General features: G+C 34.8%; 1 protein-coding gene across 2 annotated transcripts in view; it reads left to right on the forward strand.

Annotated features, from left to right (window-relative positions):
• The first annotated feature begins 1,897 nt into the window (after positions 1–1,897).
• LOC117782879 (cAMP-dependent protein kinase type II regulatory subunit) overlaps positions 1,898–24,896 on the forward strand; it is a 39,406-nt gene continuing 16,407 nt past the window's right edge. For both annotated transcript variants that reach the window (XM_034619972.1, XM_034619974.1), the window contains exon 1: positions 1,898–2,007. The gene's annotated coding sequence lies outside the window, so the exon portion shown is untranslated. The remainder of the gene's footprint in view (positions 2,008–24,896) is intronic.

Here is a 24,896-nt window from a genome sequence, read left to right on the forward strand (position 1 = left end):
GTAAAAATGTGCGCGTAATAAAAAACGAGGCCGCGATATGCACGAGGAGTAAACGGAAGGCGGTGGGCAGAGCAGTCGGCAGTCGGCAGGCTCCCACAAAAAATATACATACAAAAATCTACCTACCTATCACTTGGGCTGCTTGTTGTTGCTGCTGTTGTCGTCGTCGACGCCGTCGTCATTGTCGTTGTTGGCAAGGTTTTTGGGGACGCCTGTTGGGGTTTCTACTCGTTTGGGGGGACAATCAATAAACGCGCTTAGAATTGCCTGGAGAGTGTTGCATTCGTGAACAAAACTGAGCTTAGATTTGACGAAGGGGAATCGGGAGATTCAAACGCCGGTATTGCAAGATTTGACGCACAAGTGCGACTCCCACTCAGTGTATTATTATTTTCTCTAATCAGTTGATCTACAAAATTGCGATTGCGATAAGCTGACATACATATGTACATACGTATGTGCTTAAATACATTCCTTTGTATGTATGTTTGTGTCACCTATTACTCAATTAATGAATATGTCGCAATAGTTGATTAATTAATTGCGCTTGGTTTTGCTAAATTAATTGAAATTAAAAGATTGTTAACACTTCGCAGTCAGGCAACTGATTGGAATGGCGTCTAATCGAATTGGACTGATATCGGCAAATCGAAATTGTAATTCCCAATTGGGTCCATGGTCATGGCTAATCAAGTTTATGAGACAGCTAAACCTAATTAAAGTATTATTAACTTGACTGTGTTTTAAGTGTTTATAGCTGTCACTAAATTATGTTCTTATCAAATATATGAAGTTTTGTATGGCAAATAGCATTTGACACTTTAATTAAAACCGATTTTAATAATAAGGACGATAGCTGCGGTATAAACTTATAAGCGGATATTAACTGTGGGCTGCCCTTTTCCAATTAGGCGGCTTTTAATAAGCCAAATGCCAATTAGAGTAGTTGTACCAATAAGACAAGTACACACAACTACACAGAGCTTGAACACGCACTCAATTGCTCGCTCAGTCAATCGCGCATCCAAGTGCTGTAGGCCTGTGTGGGAGTTGTGCAAGCAGACAAAAGAGAGCGCAGAGAGCAACAGCTCGTAGACAGGTCCAAAAGCACAAAGCACAAGTGCAAATAAACAATACAAACAAGCGTACGAAGCATACATATGTATGTATGTATATATGTGTGTAGGTGTGTACACACTGTACCTTTGGTAGACTATCTTTATATGTACGTATGTACATATATATGTATACTGACTTAACAAATTGCTGTGCATACACGCAGAAAATATTAAATGTTTATTTAAGCGCAAATAATTCACACAGACACGCAATGACACACACACACGATTAATTGAACAATTACATTGCCAAAAACAAGTTGAACAGCTAAGACGATAGATTAAACAAACATGAATCAGTGAATCTTATTGAACTGATAATACCTAACGGTAAAATCAGCAGTCGCCTTAAATTTGAAAACTGATAGCCAGTGACTTTGAGTGTATACACAATTCACAATTTCAATCAAATCTAATAAATACATTTTGTTGAAACATCAAAGTCACACACAAACAAATACAAATATAAACGCGGGCAGAATTGCCGTCGTAACGTCAGCAGCGACAGTGACAGCAGCAGCAGCAGCAAAAACTAAAGCTTTGATTTTGCCGTAAGAGCCTTCAACTTCGCCTTCGCCTTCGCCGTCGCCTCCGCTTCGCCTTCGTTTTCGTTTTCGCCCCGATAAACCCAAACAACCAAACCCAAGAGTAACAAATTAAATTTGGTTTTAGCCCATAACAGCAGCAGCAACAACAACAACAATCATCATAAGAATAAAGTACAACAAAATAAAGTGAGTGGAGACAGATAGAGTGTAAGAGAGAGAGAGAGAGAGTGAGTGAGCGGGTGAGAGTGAGTGCAAGACAGCAAGAGAGAGAAAGACAATCATCAACGTTGTCGTCGTCGTCGTTACGTTTTGTGGTTTTGCAGCAGCAGCGTCAAAGTCAGGTGAGTGTTTGTACTTGTTGTTGTTGTTGTTATTATTATTAATATTATTGCGACTATTTTTGTTGTTGCTCTCTGTTTGTTTCTCCACGCGATTAAATATTTTACACGCTTATCAATAGCTCCCCAAGGGTGGCATTGCTTGATAAACAAATAAAACGCAGCAGCTTTTTGGTGAAGCAGTGCCACGAGAGAGGGAGACACAGAGAGAGAGAGAGAGTTGGAGGAGAGCAGCAATAGCAAAATATGCATCAAGTGGCATTTATATTTAGTTTTATGTTCTTATATATAACCTTAAGTTAATACGGGAAGTTGCATTTATTCCAATAGGTTTTTATATGTCAAGCATTCAATTAAATCACACACATATCCATCAAAGTCCATCATCTATCAACATTACCGGAGTCACGTTAGTCACGACCAGCTGACGTACTTACAAAGCCAGAATAGAAATGGGAATGAAAATGAAAATGGAACTGGTAGTGGAAATGGAAATGGAGATGGAATAGAGTAAATAATATTATACCAAATATCGTATAGTATTCAATAGCCTGCGGCCAGGTTCGGCTCCGACTTTGACTATAACTACGGGTTTGAGTACACTGATAAAAAAAATGCTCTAAAATTAAAATTTTTGTCTCAAATCTACGAATTTTGGTCTAAAAAATTCGTCGAGAACATAAAATTCTTAGATTAAGAAACACACATCTTGGCTTTGAGAGTATTTCAAATAAGACCAAGTTCTTATTTTAAGAAGAAATATTTTTAAAATTATAATCAAAAAATTATAAATGATTTTTTAAATTAAAATTTTTTTTTTAATTTACTCGCCGCCACGGGGCCATTATTTGTTTTATATGAAATAGTATATATTTTTAATTTCCTAAAAATTTAAGTTTTTTATTCTTGTATTAAGAACTTTGATTTTTTAGATTATTATTCTTAGTATTAGTAATATGGTCTTAAAATGTTGTTATTTTAAGAACAAAATTTTAAAGATGAATGTTCTTGGTTTTAGAAGTTGGTCTTTTTTTTCAGTGTACTGTTAGGTTTATGGGCTTTTAGCTCGCTCTCTCCATCTCGCTCTTCTTCCTTCTCCTTTTATCCCTCTCTTTCTATCGCTCTCTTCACATGCCTGTAAGCCAGATTCCTTGCATGTCCGCACGTTTCCTGGACGTTTCCACGCTTTTGGCCCTGGCGTCTTGCTTGTATTTAATTTTCGATGACTGCGGCATGGCGTTGCTTTATTGATTGAACTGTGCCGTTGCTACTTCAGAACTTCAAGATGAATGTAAAACATTATTGGAGCTTAACGCTACAGATAGCTCCTTGCTCCTTCCCTCTGCAGCATCCTCTTGGGCTACTCCTGTAATTAAGCGTAACGCATACGTAAAGCTTATAATGAGCTTTGTTTTTTGCCTTTTTGTTTTTTTTTTGCATAATGAAGCAGCTTAAAAGCATCGAAAAAACATATATATATATTTGTTAACATATTTTCCTTTATAGCTGTTAATTATGTGGCGAAAGGGAGTATGGGATGGGGGTTATTTTTGGGGTCCCGGGTTCGTTGTGTTCAGTTTCGTAATAAGTCATGAAAAAGTTTTTTTTTTTTTTGTGTATGCCACAGCTCAAAGGCATTTTTATTGACAGACGTAGGTGGAAAAAGATTAGAGGGGAATGGAGAAGTGTGCAAGGAAACCATTGGTCCTTTTTGTGTCTGGGTGTGTGTGTGTGTGTATTGGGCTTCTGCCATTGACAAGGGTTTTGTTGTTGCCTTTTCTTCTGCTTCTTGTGCTTCTTGCTGCACGTGAAAATCCCATCATAAAGACAAGAGAGCAACCATTGTGCAGGTTGTTGTTGTTGTTGTTGTTGTTCTCGTTGTTTCCGTTGTTGTCGTTGTCTTTGTCGTTGTTTTGGCTGATACCTTTATTACTTTTTCATTTCTTTTAGCGTTTAATTTTCCCATTCATTTTCTCACTTTTATTGCGAGTGCTTCTTGTTTCAATTTATGTATTATTTCATTTTCATTTTTGGCTCAAGCGTATCAAATATTTCGTATAGGTTTTTCTTCATGCAGGTGAAAATAATAATGTCCGAGATCAGATGAAAATTGTTCAAGGGGGCTTTTTCTGTATTTTCATAATATTCGTAGCGAGAACAATGGCAATTGTTGATAGAACTCCCCGGCGCATATGCAAATTAATTTCGGCATAAGGTTTTGCCATAGCTACGGGCCAAAAATAGCAGCATACACACATAAAATTTTAGCATTGCGCTAAATAAACAAAACTCAAAGACTAACAAATTTTTTTTTTTGGGGCAGAGGAAAAGCAAGCTGTACTCGTACTTGTATATGGCGAACTACATGGCGTATGCGCAATAATTTCGCCCATGTATTTTTCTTTTCACCTGGCGAAAAAGTTAATGCGTCGTGGGGCTTAATTCAATTTACGAGCGCCCAGCTCTAACAAATGTATCCAAAGTTTGTTCAAAGAATTTAACAAACTTAACATAAGTTAACTTAACTTAATGTTATTAATTAGTTTTCGTTTTGCTGGCGTTTGCCAGACTTAACGCTAATTTAACTAGCTTCAAAACAAATACCATTTAAATTACCTTAAGTTCGGTGACGTCAAAGTGAAATGTGTTCTACGATTGATTATTTGTAAATACACAAATGAATGCATACTGTGAGTGAATCATTTGGCATTCACAGATACGAATATTGCGCATAATTTGCAGAATTTGTTATTAATAAAGTGGCAAACAATTTGTCCTCTTATTGTTGCTTTTATTGCGTGGGAGTTTGCCAAAATAAATACTCATCATTTTCTTCAAAATCTTCAAAATGAATATTCATCATAAATGCTGCGTATATCACAAATTAAAACCAACAAAAAACTACGAAACTCGTTGTATATCAAAGCTTGAATACCCTTACAAGATTTTGCCCAAGATTTATAAATATACAGAGATATAAATCACTTGCAATGCTTTTCACAATTGAAATACCCGTCGAAAGTGTATAGAAATCATATTAAAAAGTACAAAAAATGTTCGACAATCAACAAGAAAATGAAAATCTGTTTAATTGCCTTGCTACAAAAAAAGAAAAAAACAACAACAAACAGCAGACACACAAAAACCGACAACAAACAAAAGTCGAACAATAAAAGCAACGACCTTCGACAGATGCCAACAGTTTGGACCCAGTTCTCTCAATCCCAACACATTTCTATCATTTTCTCTCTATTTCTCTTTCTTTCTCTTTCTCTGTTTCTAAGCCAGCTAACAAGCAAACAAAATGCCAAGTTCATCAATTTTTCTATGTAATTTTTGTGGCTTTCTTGGTTTTTGTGAAGCACTCAAAAATAAGATAAGAGTTTAATTGCAGCGACTAAAACATTGTTGCCGTTTAGTTTAGTTTTCTTCATGCAATTAAAAGTAAATGTTTTCCTACTTCATATAAATCATAGTTGAAAGTTATCTGAAATAAATTACTACCCATATTTGAATAACTTTGTGTTTTCAGTGCATTATTATTTTATAATTTGTTATCCTTAAGATACAATTCTCTGTATATTCTATACAAATTATCTATACAGCATATATCTTCAAGCTTATTTCGTAGAACACAAATATTGACACAATCTCTAATCTATAATCCGCTTTAAATGCTTCATTGAGTTGACAAATGAGTTTTACTTTAAATCCCAATTGCAATAGAATAATAGAATACTTGTTTGCGAATGTAAATTTGTTGTTCTATTAAATGTGCATGTTTTTAACGTAGTTTAAAATTCTCAAGTCTTTCATTTGATTGCTTGAACTTTTGCTGCTTAGCATATTCTACTTGGCGCTCTTTGAAAAAAGTCACAAAACTAATTAGAACGGATGCGGTCGTGACTTGCAAACTTTCTATTGAAATTTCAAAGAACCAACTTTTATATAATTGCAGACACTCGTATATAGCTCATATATTTACATAAATTGCGTTTGCAGCTCAATGAGAACTCATTGCTGTTTAAATATATATTTAAAAACCGACCGAAATTGATAAGAATATTAGATAGATAAATGTGGAATAGCTACTAAGTATTTAAGTATATATATATTGATAAGCAGACTAAGCACGTGAGTTGGGCAATTCCACAGCTATTTTCTGTCACATTTAGGCAATACACAAAGAGGCCAAGAGTCAAAAGATTGCGTATGCGTCGTGTTGTACACTGAAAAAAAAATACCTTCTTCTAAAATCATTCATCTTAAATATTTTGTTCTTAAAATAAAATTATTTTAAGATCAAATTACTAAAACTAAGATTATTAATCTAAAAAATCTTAAAATCTTAATATAAGAATAAAAATCTTAACATTTTTAAAATTACGAAGACAGAATAAAATGTATATAAATCAAAATTTAAAACAAAACTTAAATTATAAATATATAAAATAATTTTTATTATTTTATATTTTAATATGAAGAACATTTATTATTAAAATAAGAACTTGTTCTTATTTGAAATGTTCTTAAAACCAAAATGTTTTCTCTTAATTTAAGAATTGTATGATCTTGATGAATTCTTTAGACCAAAAATCTTAGTTCTGGGACCAAAGTCTTAATTTTAGAAAATTGTTTTTATCACTGTACGCGTCGAGACAAGAGCTGACAACAAATAGCTAACAGCTAACAGTAAACACTAAATGACTTTTAAATACCAATTAAAAGTACGATATGAGCCTTGCCTGACATGGACCTGCCAATATGAACTGTCAATATGCTTCGTTTGTCAATGGAAAATCGGTCGATATGTCGCACACCCGCACATTTGACAACTTTGCCGCTCGTTTTGACAGTTTCTGTTGTTGTTGTTTCGGTTGTTGTTGCGGTTGTTGTTGTAGTAGTTGTTGTTGCTTCTATTGTTATACCCTTGGCGGCTGTATTAAATTTTTTTTTCTGTTGCAGATCAAAAATACAAAAAAAAAAAAAAATGAAAATGAATTTTCTGTTTGCCACTTCTGGCCATTTTATTTTTTATTGCTGCCGCTGCTGTCGGGAGAAATGTTAGAAGCATTTTTCCCGTCGTCTTTTTTATTAGCAGTAAATTAGACTTTGTGTCGTCGTTCCACTTACAAATGTTATAAATATACAAGTACTTTTCCGTGGGTTAATCGAAGAATTTTATAATAATACAAAAAAAAATAAAACTTCCCTTGTGATGGGAAATATACATATTATAATTCATTTAAAGGTAAAATTGTATATATTTATGAAAAACTTATGGATAGTCCCTCGCATGCATATATTCTATACTTCATGTTTGTCTTTTGTTCTTTTATGAATAGCATAAATTTAAAGCATTAAATTTTCGGTATTTATAAAATATATACACATATATTTTTTTTAATATTAAGTGATGCACAATACGAAATGCGAACAAGTAATGAAAAAACACCCACGCACAAACCAAAGAATTGACTCAACAACAGCAGCAATTCAATGGAATTGACCCAGTCTGCAGTTGGATGGAATTTAAAGACTCAATTTTAATCGCATTCGGAGTCTGAGTCGTCCATCTGTTGGCCAGGTTCGCTTGGCTGATAACTTATATACTTATCTATGCTGTTGACGCATTTCTTTCCCTCTCTCCCACTCTAATGTATTTGCGTAACTTTTTAGCGAGTACTTTAATTTAAGGCTTATCAAAAGTCATATAAACAAAGTAAAGTAAATACATTAGTATATAAAAAACTGGCAACTCGCATTTTGTGACGTCTTTTGGTCAATCAACTTATATCTACCGACTGGGGATTTGGCTTTGATGACACCTGAGTTCTTACTCTCTCTGGCTTTGTGGAAAATGTTAGCTAATTAGAAAAACTTTTATAGTAACGTAAAAACTTTTGATTTTACTGATTGCAAAACTTTGCACTTGGCTTTAAGTTGTGCGAATGTACAGGGTATTAAAACGACTGAAGATAGAAGGAAAAATATCTACTGATTGAGCAAATGATTGACTGACTGATTGACTAACTTACTGACTGACATTCATGACATTATCAGGCTCTTTGCTGCTGTGGCTCCTGAAAGTTACTTTATTTTGTGGCTCTCAACTGCAAACTTTGCGTTTAATCGATTTAACAATTTGCCTTAACTTGTTGTTGTTATTATTATGGTAGTTGTTGCTGTTGTTGTTGTTGTTGTTGTCAGAGGCAAACATAAAAGTCATGCTTACAACTTTCAATAAGCAGAGCAGCAGCTGTGTGACGTCAATCGGCCCTTGCCAATGGGGCCTTAATGGCCAATAGCCAACAGGCAACAGACACCATAGCCAATTGTGTGATCAAAACGCGAATAGCTAAAGCCAAAGCCAAAGCCAACGTCGAAGCTATAGCCAAAGACCAAAGTCATGGTTGAAGTTTGCTAAGCTCAACCCCCACACTGACAATAACACACAATAGAGCAAAACTTTCAATAGGTAGGTGTACTTTGTTACTGTTATTATTGCTCTGGTTTTGTGTGTGGGCCAAGTTAACTGTGTACACTTGCTTATGTGCTTTGTGTGCAATACCAACACATGAAACTATTATGCTTTCACTTCAATTTCGTTTTGTTATTATAAAACTTCCTTAAAGGGCAAATTCACAATTTTTAATCAATTCGTTGACTTTAAAGTTGACTCAAGGCAATAAAAAAACAGTTTTTAAGCTGATTTTTTAATGCGAACTTCTCTAAATCAAGTGAAGTGCTGCTGAGAAACGTTTAAGAAAAGCGTATAGAGCAGAATTGATAGAAAATAGAGAAGATAAATGAAAGATAGAAGCATGAATTCGAATTAACAGAACTAAGAACAGTTTTTAAATGTTAGTTTCTAGTTTAAGTCAAGTGCTGCTGAAGAAACGTTTAAGAATACCGCGCAAAAGAGAATTAATAAAAATTACAAAAAGATAATAAAGATATTAGTAGATTTTGCATTTATATTTAAGGATCTGAAAACTGTTTAGATATGAATTTCGCGTTTAAAAACATGCGTTGTTGAACAAACGTTTAAGAATAGCGCACAGAAAGGAATTGATAAAAACAAGAGAGTAAGCATAGCAAATAAAAGAGATAGACGGAATGTAACATGTTGCTAACAGGAAAAACTTTCAAGTATTCCTGAGTTCCATGTTGTTGATTAGACAATTTCCTTGCAATGCCCATTCAATTGAAGTGTGTGGGTGTGTATTTGTGTGTAATGGCAGCAGTTCGTTGACTGCCATCGACTGCATTGGACTACCCTAATTTGATTAGCTTTTAAGAGACACGTGCTGCTGTTGCTGCTGCTGCTGTGGCCTTCTGCTAATTGATGTCAGTTCAGTTGGATGTGGCTGCCACACAGGCAGTGGCATCCGCATTGGCATTGGCATTGGCATTGCCCATCAACTGTGTGGCCAACTATCGAAAGTTGGCTAAGCAAATTATGGCCTGTCCTCGCCTGCTTCATGTCAGTTTGCTGCCTGTCCAAGCTAATTGCTGATTCCAGAACTTGCCACATTTGGTCTGCTGTTGTCTGCGCCTTGGGCATTAAAGCAATCAAAATTACTGTTATTGTTGTGTGGGGCATGCAACTGCATTAAACTTGCCAAAAGTTGGCGTTTTAAGCAACAAATTTCATTTTTTTTTTCATTTTACCATAAAAAGCAGTTTGATTAGATTTTTTTTCTTCCTCTGTCACTTTTTTCATTTTGTTTGCTTCATTTTCTTGCAAGTGTTTGAAAAAATTGACTTTCATTGTTTGTTGAAAATTGTTTGCTTATGTTTTCGGCATTGTTGTTGTTGTTGCTGCTTGTTAAAAATTGTCACAAGTTTTGAGTGCTGAGTTTTGTTTGCCTTCTGTGTTTTGTATTTGGCGTTTTGCCCTTTTTTGCTCTTCTGTCTTTTCTCATCAATTTTGTGTGTGTGTGTGTGTATGCTTAGAGAGGGTCCAGGCCCAGTCTCAAAAAAGAAAAGGTTCAAATTTCATTGTTGCCGTTGCTGTTGGTGTTTTTGTTGTTGTTGCTGCTATCTCGAGCAGCTTAAAAATGTCGCTGCATGTTAAGATGCTTAAAATGCGGTAAATTTGTTAAAGCGGGTGACCCTTGTACAGCAAAGTCAGAGGATAACATTTGACTTCATATAATCTCTCATCTCTCTCTCTGTTTCTCTCAATTTGCTCGCCCAGAGAAGTGTTGTCAGAATTTCAAGCTAAAACGACTTATTTGATAGAAAAAATGTAGCTAGAAATAGCTAGAAAAATATCAAACATGTTAATTAAACTCGTTGATTTTAAGCTTAAATAATGTTACACAAATAGGTTAATAACATTAATTAAGCTCTAATAATTTCAGAAAAATAGTCACATTATAATATTTAAATTCATTATACATTGGTTTTAAAATAGTTTTAGCCTCTGCGGTCGACAATTATTTAAATGTTAATATCTCCAGCATGTCTGTATTTTTAAAATCTCTGCCCGATTTTTATCAGTAGCTGCAAAGTTATGATTAATATACTCCTATATGTCAATTTTAATTTGTTATAAGTTTATTTATAATATAATTTTGCACAAAGTTTGAGTATATCAAAGTAATTTGACAAACTGAAAAAGTAGTCTTTTTTTTCTTTTCTTTTTTTTTTTGTTAAATAGCCTAATTTCTTGCTAATATAATTTTGTAAAATTTTCTAGTTTAAAAATAAAAAATTACAAAATAGCTAAAAGTTGCTATAAAATAGCTGACAACACTGACCTACAGATGAAGTTCTCGTTTGAGGAGTTGGGTCAACATTTGCTTGCCCAGTGCATAAATTCTTATGCAAAACTGAAAAACCCTGCTTACCTGTCTATACATAGATACATGAATATATACACATACATATGTGCATGTACATTGACAGTTATGTTTCCGTTGCAACACAGAGAGACCATGAGGCAAGCGAGCTTTGTGGCATTACGTGGTGGAAGTTAAGGGCTTCCAGCTACATGTTGCGCTTTTGTAGTGCAGCCATATGTGTGTGTGTGTGTGTGTGTGAACACCCAAACCCCACACACACACACTAATAGGGACTCGCAGCATATGCAGCCATAAATAAACATAAGTTGCCGCTTTCTCGCTCCCCTTTTAACATTTCCCATTTCCTTTTTTCATATGTATGCCACAAGCAACAGTTTTTCATTTTATTTTTTTTTTTTATTCTTTACTTTCGCATTGTCCTTTGGTCAAAGGCGTGTGGGCGTGGCTCGATAGCAGCCGCACAATGCGACCATGTGTGTGCCCATATACGTATGTACATAGTTGTTGTTACTGTCGTTGTCGTTGTTGTTGTTATTGTCGTTGTTGTTGACTTAACTGTGCAAAGTTTGAAGTGCTTTTTGCATGACACAACAACTTTGTTATTGCAAATGGCAATTTTTTAAACTCTCACATTCTCCCACTCATTATCTATTTTCATCGAAAAGCTTAAAATAGTGTAAAAAAAAAGATTTCTCTTCCAAGTGAAAGAACTTGAATGTATACAGATACAATTTACGATTTATAGCTATTATTTATATAAAATAAATATTTAATTAGTTAAATAAATATAATATATTAAGTCTGTAAACAAAACCAATAGACACAAATTTTGTGAATACAAACGGAATTACGGCATACAAAAATAAATGTAAATATAAAATAATAAGTTTAAGTTAGTAAAATTTTTTTATGGATATAATTTGTGTTTAAGTACAAAAATTAATATAACATGTCATTTTTAAAAATAGCTAATATTCGTTTGTATAATAAAATAATTATATAAGAATTGTGTAAGTCTTCCTCTTTCTCCTACCCTTTTATTCATCGGCTCTTGCAAAACAGTTATTAATCTGTGCCACTCAAAAACAAATAAAAATCTAAAGATTATAACCACACAGTAGATAAAGAACTGTCAATATTTGTGCTTATTGGTTTTAAAATTAATTTCGTAATAAAATTGCTAAGAATTGATGGCATAATCAATTGCTATATTGTTAACAATTAAGTTTATAAATGCAAATCGCAAGAACACTTTAGCTACTTATGGGCACCAACAACTTGAATGAATAATCTATTTTAAATTAAGCAATTAATTAACGTTCCCTGGCAAACAAATTGTTAGCAATTTGTTTGGTAATTGTCCGAGTTTGTTTCGGTTTGTTAGCTGTTTTGCTTGCTTCTGGGTTAAGTGCCCATAGCCGCAATCAGGTTCTGGCCTTTTTGGCATGACTTCTCATAAGCAATTTGAATGCATATCTAACTGTCAAATTTTCAGCATTGTTTGTGTCACATTTTCCCATATCAATGAGTGACATATATATATATATATGCTTATACGAAGCGTTGTTGTTTTGTGTTTGTCACATTTCGTAAATAAGTGCGACAATTTAAACATTTGAATATTTAAATATGCATATGGCGAGTGTGTCGTCTAAATGGCCTTTACTTTTATTTATCGCTCTAGCAAATGTCACTCGAGCGTTGCAGGCTACGTTATTGTTGTAGTTGTTGTTGTTGCTGTTGTTGTTGCTGTTGTTGCTAAACAGTGACAGCTAACATTCCATTGCCCGGCATACGATATCTTTATGACTTGGCACAGTTTGTAATGTGGGTGAATTGATTGCCACTGCCATGTTTTTAGGGGCTGTTTTCGAGGCAGGAGGGTGGCGCAGACTGGTCTGCATATTTAATATTAAGTATACGCCACATGACGTCAGAGCTACCTGCATTTGTCTATGTATTGTTTATTCAGTTGCTTCTATCCAAATCCGGCCAATATTCAGTGCAAATTCCAATGCAGTTGTGTGTCCGTATGTACACTGATAGAAAAAATGTTCTCAAATTAAGATTTTGCTCTCAAAACTAAGAATTTTGGTCTAAAAAAGGCGTCGAGAACATAAAATTCTTAAAGTAAGAAGACACTTCTTGGTTTTGAGAACGTTTAAGACCAATTTATGGTTACAAAAATAAAATTTAAGTCAAGAAAAATATTTTTTTTAAATATATTATCTTATTATTAAGTATGACATATTTATACTTTAATAAGAATTTAAGATTTTTATTCTTATATAAAGAACTTCGATTTTTTAATTTAATATACTTATAATTAGTAATTTGGTCTTAAAATTGTCTTATTTTGGGAACAAAATATTTAAGATGAATGCTCTTGATTTTTGAAGTTGGTTTTTTTTTCAGTGTATTGTTACACACACTTGACCAATGACAGGATCACCACACACACACTTGATGTCAACTGCCGCAGTCTGATGGGGATGGGAATTGTGTGCCACATGGATATGACATTAATGGTCCCTGGTCGACAGAGAGAAAGAGCGAGAGAGAGAAGGAGGGAGAGTGGCAGAGCTTCTGGCCAAGTTATAAGTGATTTTCAATGCAGTTGCATTTGTCGTACAAGTCATTTGCATAAATGTGCTTCAAAATGCCAAAGTGGCCGCAACAACAACAACAACAACAACACATGGAAAATGGCAATGAGAATATAACTGAAATTTAGGTTGATTTAACATTTTGCCGCTTGTTTAGCACATTTTGCACATTAACCCACATGCAAAAAGGAAGTCAGCGAGGTCTATGTGGGGGGGTGAAAATGGTGAAAGGGGAGGGGAGGGTAGAAAACACTGAAGGTGTGTCTGTGTCTATTGTTTTGGCCCGCAGCGGCCATTTTGCATTGTTATGGCCAAAGACGAAGGCAATTTTCCAACTGCTTTTTACATAATTATCCAGTTGGTGAATTCTAATTTCTTTTTCTGTTTTTTTAAGCAATGCCGCGACCCAGTTTATAAACACATTGTTGTGTTGGTATGTGTAGGAGCTACTGTACCATGTGTGTGTACACTGTACAGGGTTGTATGTGCTATATGGCAGAGATATCTAACTTGAATAACGCTTCAGACACATTTATTTATGTAAAAGGACTGATTACTTAATATTCTTTTTCTGTCATGCCAACAATTGCTTAATGTCACATTAACATATTTTTAAAAATTTATTAAGAAAATGAATAAAAGTCTTTGAAGACGGTCTTAAGTTATTATATCTATCTTGAATATTGTTACTTTAACAATTTCTTAATATAAAACTACTGTTTACTTAGTGTATTTTTTGTATAAAAAGAAAATGCTGTCAATGTTATATTAAGGATTTTGGAATACCTTGACTATCGATTTATTCAACAATTTTCTTTGACAAATTCCTTTTTCTGTGTTGCTTACATTACCATTGAATGCTAATGAAAACTAATTTAAAAAATAGTTGTCTTTGTCAGACAGAAACTGTAGAATATTTAACAAAAACTTTATTTTTATAAAACAAGTACTTTTGCATTCCGTTCTTCATTTATTCTGCATGAGTAAAGTAATCTGGCAACTATTTCATTGCTGTGTGAAATACCATTCGAGTTAATTAAGTTTACAGTTATGCAACAATTCGACTTTCATTTATGTATTTGTATTTCAAACAACAATTCCAATAACTAATTTAAGATAATTGGCTGGCTGCATCAATTGCATATTTGCAGCTGCCAACAAATGTGAAATTGTACATGTATTTGCTTATCGAGCGCATAAATGTATGCTACACTAATTGGGCAGATTGTATGCGTGTGCGTGTGTGTGTGTGAGAGAAGATAATAATGTGCAGCTTATATGTACATATCTCTGTGTCTCTCTTCCTCTTCAAGTTGAATGGCTGCTTACGTTATTGGTTTTGTTTTCCTGCCTGTTAATGGCGCAACAAAACACTTTTAATTATTACCGCATACACACACACACACCACTTAGATTGTGTATGTGTGCAGGCAGAGTTCCGTTATCGACTCCAACATGGCATGCAATCAAAGCAACCCAACGAACTGGAACTTTTAATGGGGAACGACATTGCATATCGGCTGATGAGGGGCGGCAGGGGTGGAAAAGGGCCTTCAGTTCTCAATTTGCCACCTTCTTCTCGTTATTATCTGGTGCCACTTGCCATGTTGCTAATTGCCAAAAAAAAAAAAAGAAGAAGAGGAAGAAGAGCAAAAACAACGCATATGCGCAAGTTAAGGCGTCTTTTATTTTTACTTTTTTTTTTATTTTGAAATTTGTGTGAGGCTTGTTTGCCGTCAGCACGCGCCGTTTAACAGACACGCGCAACAAATTTAGCAAAAAGTGAGTTTACAATTAAATGGAGACAACGACAACAACAATGGCAGCTAGAAACATTTGATGGGGGCGACACGACAAATGCGTCATGTAGATAAACGTTTTGTTACAACACATAATCACCGTAGATACTCGTACTTGTAGCTACAAAGATACATAGATACACACGCACAGTAGCAGCAGCTGTGGTGGCATTTTGATATGTATGTGTGTGGTTGATTTTGCTGCCTTTTAAAGCATCTGCTTTGGCTCGTAATTGCGCTCTAATTTAACGCTAATGAGCGTCAAATCATTCGGCCAGGCAGTTTGTCATTCCATCATCATCATCATCATCTGAGCATCATTGTGATTAAATATCAACCCAAAAATAAAGGGAAACATGAAGAGAAACTTTAGAAAATGTGCGTGGGCACTTTGCATACTTATTATAGTGTCTATTTATTTATAGCTTTAGCTTCAGCTTCGTCTTTATCTTTAGCTTCTCGCTGTATTCCATTAGATAAGACAGAGACAGGGACAGAGAAAGGGAGCCGGAAAACCCAAGGCAAGTTCAAGTCTAGCAAAACTGTCATTGCTGCTGCTTTTGCTACTTGTCCATTGTCTGGCTTTTGTTTCAAGGATTAGTTTTAAAAGCATTAACTTTGCGACCAAGTTTCTTTTAAGGTCAGGCACATTAAGTGTGAGATTTTGCCCCGAGAGATTGGGTAAAGCCAAAACTGTCGCACAAAGTTGCATTTAATGGTGGCTATTCGGAAATTGTTGCAGCATAACACCATAGAAAAGATAGCTAACTTTATCCCTATGAGCAGCTTTCAAAAAACTAAATCTGCATATGTTTTGCAAAGATTTGCTTGACATTTGGCATAAATATGTTGAAGTTGTCTTAACTATGTTGTGTCAAAATTTCAGTCTCTTAGTTCTTACCGTTTGAGCTCCATAATGATTAGTCAGTGAGTCAGGACAAAGAGTTTTATATGCATATGCTCATAGCTGAACATTTGGTTAGATTTTAAGCCATTTTTATATTAAATTGTTTAATTTAGATAGTCAACAATTTAAAGTACAACTTTGACATTCATGGGCAGACATTTGTTGAACTCAAATAAATTGCATTTGCCAGACAATTTTATGCGCCATGATTTTTCATTTCAAGAGCAAAAAATAACGATAAATCTCGAATGCCTTGAAATATTGCAAAACGATTTCAAGTTTTATGCATGCACAAGAGGGAATCAAATAGATTATAATATAATTGAATCAGAGGCAAAGACAAAACCACAGGGAAAAAGAGCGAATGCGTAGGAGCTGACAACAGACAGAGACAGAGATAACGTTAAAAGTTAACTGTCGTTCTCGTTGCACACACTGGAAAAACCAAATGCGAACAAATTGTGTTGAATTGACAACGAAATGTGATATATACACAAGTCATTGGACCGCCTTAAGTCCTTCTTCTGCTCCTCCTCTTCCTTGTTCTACTCCTTCTTCTATGTACTCCGTTGTCTCCTGTGAAATTCCTTTTGACAGCGACATCTTTAAGACATGCCAATACCATTGTGAGATCCTTTATGCCATATCCTTGCCAGCGCTGTTAAACGAATATTTCACATAGCCAGACATGCGAGTACGAGTACGACTACGAGTACTCGCAATTCTATTATGAGTATGAGTCAGCGTTAGTGGCATGGCAAATTGTTAATGCCTCCTGCATATGAATTTTGCCGTTTTCTCATTACGCATACGACATGTGCGCCTCTCTACCCTCTCGCTACTTTGACTCGTTACTCGTCCTTTAACACATCGAGCGCGTTAATAAATCAATACCCAGTCGACGTATTTTGACAAACATTTCAAGCTGATAACCTTTTTACTTTAACACCGCTGAAGCTGATGAACAGGCCAAAAGAGCCAGCACACCTTGTACACACACACATATACACATACACATGCACACGTTGCAAAAACAAATAAGCATTTTGCCATTAAAGTTGCGTGACGAACTGAAATTTGCGCCAACGACTTGCGGGAGTCGTATTTTTTCTTCCTTTTTTTTTGGTATATTTTTTTTTATGAAGCACCCCACATCACATGTGAATATATGTGTATATATATATATATAAGTATTTATATACCTGTGTATGTGTGTTGATTCTGACATTTACGCTTGTTGCCGACTAAAGCCCGGTTCTGGTTTTTTTGGTTTCGTTTCTTTCTACGTCTTCAACTCGTAGTCTGCTTTTGGCGCCCTGAAGTATGCCACAAAATTGCTTTGATGCCTCTCGTATATATGTATATTTGTGCTCTGTATGTGTGCATGTGTGCGTGTGTGTGTGTGTCTGTCATTTTTGTTGTCACAATGAACGAAACGCGTGTTTTAGTGGGGCCGACTTCAGGCTTGACTGGATGTAAGTCGTCTGTGCACCCACTCAGGACAGCTTTTGCTTGACTTGCGGAAAATTAAGTGCTTGTCGCATGGCAAAAGCGGCTTTCTTCTCATTTTTTCTCTCGCTTTTTTATTCATATTTTTTTTTTTTTTTTTCTTGCATGCCACTTTGATGCATTGACCGGAAACGTCTGAATGCAAAATGGCAAGCATATAAGTAGTTGGACATAAAATAGTAATTCTTAAATGTCACTGAATATCTTTTGAATACATTATAAAATAACATTTTCTAAGAGCCGGGTTTTCAATGTCTCCTTAAATTTGATAAAATAGATAAATTCAAATTTGACATTGTTTTCTATACATTTTACGTCAAAATGTTTGTTGTATAGTTATCAAAATTCTTAAATGGACATTGAAAAACCGCCCCTAAGTGAGATAAAGATGGCGAAAAATAAGTTTGACTTGAGAATAAGTAAAGCTATCATTAATTAGTAATTAATTAATAATCTAATTTGTAAAATTTCTACTTTAAAACATTTTTTTTTCTCTTAAGCTTGTTTTGTCTTATAACAAATAGCGTAACAAATTTTATTTCATAAAATTATTTTGTGAAAAAAGTGCTGTTACAGTGTTCGTTCTTAAATTGATTCATAAATTTTAAAGCATTTAGCCCAAAACACTTTTCATAATGAGTGAAAAATCAATTTTTCATTATTTATCAATTAGAAATTCAACCCTCACACACACACACAATTTATAGATAGATTTATGTACTCTCATATTGATTTAGAGGGTAATTCAAAATGTTCAAACGACAGAGAGATAGCCGCTTTTCGGGTGGAAGTCAAGTGGCAAGTGGTTCAAGTGGTGCATAAATTACCTATTTAATGGATCGTGTGCGCAGTTTTGTTATTGTTTGTTTCACTGCCCAAAACAATTGCAATGAAAATCAAAATTTTAATTATGAATTTCTGGCCATTTCAGCCAGCCGCAAAATCTGGCCAAAATGCGGGTCAAAAGTTTTTGTGTGCCCACAGCAAAAGGCAAAAACAACAACAACAACGGCAACAGCATTCAAGTGTTGACCACTGGAATTTTCATTTATAAAATTCTTTATTGTTATTGCTGTAGTTGTTCCTGTTTGTTGCTGTTGTTGTTAGTAAGTATGCATTGTTGAAAGTATGCATTTTCCACCTGACCATATAATATTTAAATTTTTCAACAGCTTTGTTTTTCTCTGGCGTCATGAGTTAGCTTTACTGAAGTGATCTCGACTTGGAGATACCCAGTAAACAGTTTTCAGTATGCATCAAAGTTGGAAAACTCAATATTTTTTCCCCCACTGTCCATTTATTCCATAGTTTCGAGCACTGTCTATTTTCTCCATAATCTTTCCTTTATACCTTTTTACAAACTTCAAAATATCATAACTTTGTCAAATTTTGTCCGATTTCCTCCCGGATTGTCAATATTATCATTATTTGACCTCTATTTTCATTCTGCATAAAAATTGGAAAACTCAATTTTTCTTCCTTTACTGTCAATTTTTTCTATACTCTTGCCTTGACACAGTTCCAAAAACTTCAAAATTTCATAACTTTGTCAATTTTTATCCGATTTTCTTCCGAATTGTCAATTTTATCATTATTTAGCCTATATTTTCATTCTGCATCAAAATTGGAAAACTCAATATTTCTTCCTTTACTGTCAATTTTTTCCATACTCTTCCCTTGACACAATTCCAAAAACTTCAAAATATCATAACTTTGTCAAATTTTATCCGATTTTCTTCCGGATTGTCAATTTTATCATTATTTAGCCTATATTTTCATTCTGCATCAAAATTGGAAAACTCAATTTTTCTTCCTTTACTGTCAATTTTTTCCATACTCTTCCCTTGACACAGTTCCAAAAACTTCAAAATTTCATAACTTTGTCAATTTTTATCCGATTTCCTTTCGGATTGTCAATTTTATCATTATTTAGCCTCTATTTGCATTCTGCATCGAAATTGGAAAACTTAATTTTTCTTCCTTTACTGTCAATTTTTTCCATACTCTTCCCTTGACACAGTTCCAAAAACTTCAAAATTTCATAACTTTGTCAATTTTTATCCGATATCCTTTCGGATTGTCAATTTTATCATTATTTAGCCTCTATTTGCATTCTGCATCAAAATTGGAAAACTCAATTTTTCTTCCTTTACTATCAATTTTTCCGTACTCTTCCCCCGACACATTTCCAAAAACTTCAAAATGGCATAACTTTGTCAATTTTTATCCGATTTCCTTTCGGATTGTCAATTTTATCATTATTTAGCCTATATTTTCATTCTGCATCAAAATTGGAAAACTCAATTTTTTTCCTTTACTGTCAATTTTTTCCATACTCTTCCCTTGACACAGTTCCAAAAACTTTAAAATTTCATAACTTTGTCAATTTTTATCCGATTTCCTTTCGGACTGTCAATTTTATCATTATTTAGCCTATTCATTCATTATGCATCAAAATTGAAAAATTTATATTTTTTCGATCAATGTCCATTTTTTTTCCTCTTTCCCCTTCACACCTAAAACACTTTTATTTACATTCCCACCACAGGGTATATTGCACGGCATGGATAAATTTATTTCATATTCGGTTGGTTTCCATCATTTTGTTAACCATTCAGCCGAGTATTGGGGCATATTTGGCTGATGGCTTATGGATTTGTTTTGGCCATCAGAGTATCGCATTGCACTTGAGTTAGTATCCTGGCCTTGATACCGTTGGTGTATGGTTACAGATACTTTTTACCAACGTGTGTATGCATTTTGAATATGCGGAATTGATTTTGCCGCCCATTTACACTTGACCCAATTCAACAAGCCAACACACACACACACACACACACACACACAGTTGAGGTCAAGTAAGGTGTAGACGTTTGGGAGGTTTCTGTCAATGACAGAGGGCCAATGACAGAGTCGAATGTGCTGGACATATTAATTAGGTAACATGTAGTAGAAGCAGCCACAACTGTTACCAATGCCGAGCTTCGAGCCAGGCTCATTCACTTTGGCTAATTATGGACAGACCCTGCACTCCCGACCGGAGTGTGGCCGCAACATTATAAAGTCATTTAAAACCTACGCACAGGTGTTCCATTTGTGTTGACGTAATTTAATCGCTACCGTCATTTACTGTTAGCTCTTAGCTGTTACCTGGAAAGCAGCACAGTGTTGTTTTTCTTTTTTTGGCCACTTTTGTCATCTGTTGCCTGTGGCAAGTGTTCAAGGTTGTTGTTCAGCTAACAAACTTAGCCAAGGTCAGAATCTTATATGCCATCACATTATGTAAGAGACTTTTGAATCTGTGGCAAGCTACAATTGGCAACATTTGCATTTGCAGCATGCTTAAAATGAAATTACAGTTGAACACAAACTGAATTTGCCTTAATGCACTTGCAACTCAGCTGATTAATGTGCCAGAGTCCTGCAACATTCTGAGGAATGCCACTCGTAGACCATAATCATTTTACAGGCACATCAAAAATCTACCCCAAGGAGCTATAGAGTGAGTTAACCAGGTGAAGCAGCTGAAGCGTGAGGTCTGCAGATCTCCTGTCGACTGCAATGGCGACAAAAATTACAAAATTAAATTGGTTAATGCCATAAAAGCGTTGCAACCCCACGGCTAAAGCTTGATAAACACCATTATGATAATGATGATGATGATGATGATGATGATGATGATGATGATGATGATGATGACCATCAATGCGGTCATATGCCAACTTGTGGTTAGAAAACGTGAGTTGCTAAAGCTGCGACAGAAACGTGAGTTAAAGTATGTGAGTGTGTGCGTGTGTGTGTGTGTGTGTGCATGTGTGTGTGTGTGTGTGTGTGTGTGTAGCATATGCGAGGCATGTAAAGCTCACTCAGCAGGAGGTTGCCATTAGCAAAATTGCCTAACCGATTTAGATTTTGTATAAAATGTGACTTTATTAACTTAAAAGTCTTTGCCTACAAAATTTATGTAATTTACTTATATTTGCAGTTAGTCAGGTAACTGTTTGGGCAAAATACAAAATTTATATATATATTGTATTTTTTTTTAAACTAAAGGTTCTGATTATTCAAATTGTATTACTTGCTCTAAAAACTTAAAGTTAATTAATAAACAGTTAAAAAATAGTAGGCAGAATCTAATATGTGCATTTTGTATTTATTTAAAAGAAATGCATAATTAACTGTGTACGTTAGGGTGCTTCGATTTTTAACGAAAAAAAAAATGGTTACCCATCTTCGTAATCTACAGGTTTTTTTTTTTTAGTATTTTTTACCAATCTTCTAAAATCAAATCTTTGCATCTGCGTTCCTATAGAAATGCATTTTGTTATACACCATACTATTAAAATTGCTAAGATATTGTCTCAAACTAGACGCAACACTTCTATAAAGAGAGAAAGAGAGAGATGTCGGCTGAAATTGAAATTTGTCAGCAGCTGCAATTGTCAACAATTAAAGTGTCTAGCATGCTGACATTGCATTGCGTATACGCCGCGTATACAAATGCAAGTTGACTTCATGCTGCATGCTGTGGCAGCCACCATTTTAACATCTCTCCACGGTGTTTGCCGTCTCTCGTTGCGGAACTAGCAACGGAAATTGTAAGGAAATGAGAATGGCTTAAGTTTCGTTCTGTTTTGTATTTTTTGCTCTCCTTTTCTTTTTCTTTTTGTTTGTCTAGCGAGTGAACTCCCCTTGATACGCTTACTTGAACTGTGGCTGTTGGCTTCATGTGGTGCAGTTTGCAGTTTGCAGTCGCTTAACTACACTTCCAACACAACAACTGAATGACACTCGAGTTGCGATCGAACAACTCACGCAGTAACAGTCTGTCTGTCTGTCCGTCTGTCTGTCTGTCCGTCTGTCTGTCTGCCTGTCCGTCTGTCTGTCTATCTGTCTGTCGATTAGTCTGTCGCTGGTTGTGCGCTATTTTAAGTTGTTGCTTTCAAAGTATGTAATTTATTTATGCACTGCACTGCATTGCGTATTACGAGTATGCCGAGTAAACCACCTTGACCCACTAATTGGACGCCTCGTCGATGGCAACGGTGACGGCAACAACACTAAAGTCACAAATAGTTTTTATACCCGTTACTTAAAAATAAAGTAAAAGGGTATATGGTGTTTGCTCAAATGTATGTAACAGGAAGAAGAAGGCATATTCTACCCTGTAAAGTATCTATATTCTTGATCAGCATTAACAGCCGTGTCGATATAACCATGTCCGTCTGTCCGTCCGTGTGAGCGCCTAGATCTCAGAGACTATAAGAGATTCCAATAGCGTTGAAACAGGTCAAGTTTTTTTTAAACCACACCCACAGCTTTTAAGATAATACGTTTTTTATGGTCATTAACGTTATCTATCAGTATTATTAATTATCCCACTTAATCGCAGCAAGATCGGACAAGTAGAACGGCAGTAATAGCTAACCAAAGTTATTAATAACTAAGGCAATACAAGCACCCAAAAGTATGCAGTACTTTTTATTTGATAGTAATTTCTATAAAGTACTTTTATATATATTGAAATAAGTAACGGGTATTCTATGGTCGGGATCTCGACTAAAGCCTTTTCGACTTGTTCTCTCTGAATTGTTTTTTTTTTCTTTCTTTTTTGTTGCTGCGCCTATCGATAAGATCTCTATGGCCAGGTGAGAACTGCAACAGACTGCAATATGACTAAATAAATACATATGCTTATCTAAATGCGTTTTTCCATCAATTATTTCATTCACTTAACAAACAATTTAATCTTAAAACAGAGCTTCAAGTATTTTGCAACGAGGTAGGCGAAAGCAAAGCAATTTTCGTATTTATTATGCATGAGTTGAAATGGGCGTGGTCGTTATCGTGGGTTGTTCAAGCACTTAGTCTTTCACTTAGTGCAGGACATGAGCCAGAGCCATTTAACTGTCAAGTGGCAATTGGCAACTGGCTAACTGGCAAACTGTTAACTGGTAACTGGCAATTGGCAGTTGGGCCAACACAAACACGCCCACAATAGGCCACAGGCTGCTGTCAGCCTTTATTAGTTTGTAATTTTTGATTTAAATATTTATTTATTCGTTGCTCTCTGCGTCCGCAGGCCAAGTTGAATATTAATGAACTTAATTGAAAAACTTGGCTCAAAAACAAAACTGTATGTGTGTGTGTGTGTGTGTGTGTGTATTTTGAACTACAACAACAACAACAATGCTGCTACAATTGCTCCTTTGAATGCGCCCGCCAGCGCAGACAAAAATTAATTTCCAAAATTACGACAAATACTTAAAATGTTGCGGGTAACTTTGCAACAAAAAGCGTGGCAGTGTGGCAGGAAGCAACCTAGACATCAGCAGGAAGCGCGAAGGCTGCCAGAGGATATTATGCGGTATAACAATAACTGTATCTCAATGCACAATTTACATAATTACGCATATTTGGCGTAAACTTATAAATATTTATGTGCTGGATTTTAAATGGAGTTGTTTCACAAAGTTCCTCTTCAAACTCCCGTAACGTTGCGACGTGAACTATGCGCAAATCGTGAAATATTTGCGAGGGGGAAAGTAAAGAGAAAGGGGACAAATTTCACTGCAACAGAGTCAGGCCAGAATGTATAGGTTATATATGTATGTATTAATGTGTGCGTTGTTTGCTTAAAACACCAACTTTTGCTGCAGTTTTAATAATGTTGCAACTAAAGTGCAATTTATGGCTAAAATTAAGGTTTAATTATTTACTTGTCTGAAACAATTTGCATTAATCATATTTTATTTCATATTTACTTTATCAAATAAATTCAGGCTAAAAAATAATAAAGCCTTTATTTTATATAGAGCCACAATATTTTTTTTATCAATATTTAAATATAATAAATCTTATCTATTTATGTCTGTATCTATGTGCATTATTCATATTTTGGGCAAATAGATTCAGGCATGAAAATAATCAAGTCTTAATTTTATATAGAAACACAACATTTTTTGTAAATATTGAAATATTGTAAATCATACCTTTTTTTTGTATAATAAGTAAAGAAGATTGCTAAGGATAACTTAAGCTTCTAAGTCAAATTTAAATAAATGCTAAGAATTTTAAATACACATGCTTAACAACAAATGAAAAACAGCACAAGCAGACGTTTTAATTAAAGTTTAAACTTAAAAAATCATTACATAAGATTCAATAAATATTATTTTGTAAACTCTTTGAAGTCATACATAAAGCTAGCATTAAATATACATTATTTGTCAATGCCATAAATACATAAACACAAAAC

This window comes from Drosophila innubila (assembly GCF_004354385.1).
Source record: "Drosophila innubila isolate TH190305 chromosome 2R unlocalized genomic scaffold, UK_Dinn_1.0 1_C_2R, whole genome shotgun sequence".
NCBI lineage: Eukaryota > Metazoa > Arthropoda > Insecta > Diptera > Drosophilidae > Drosophila > Drosophila innubila.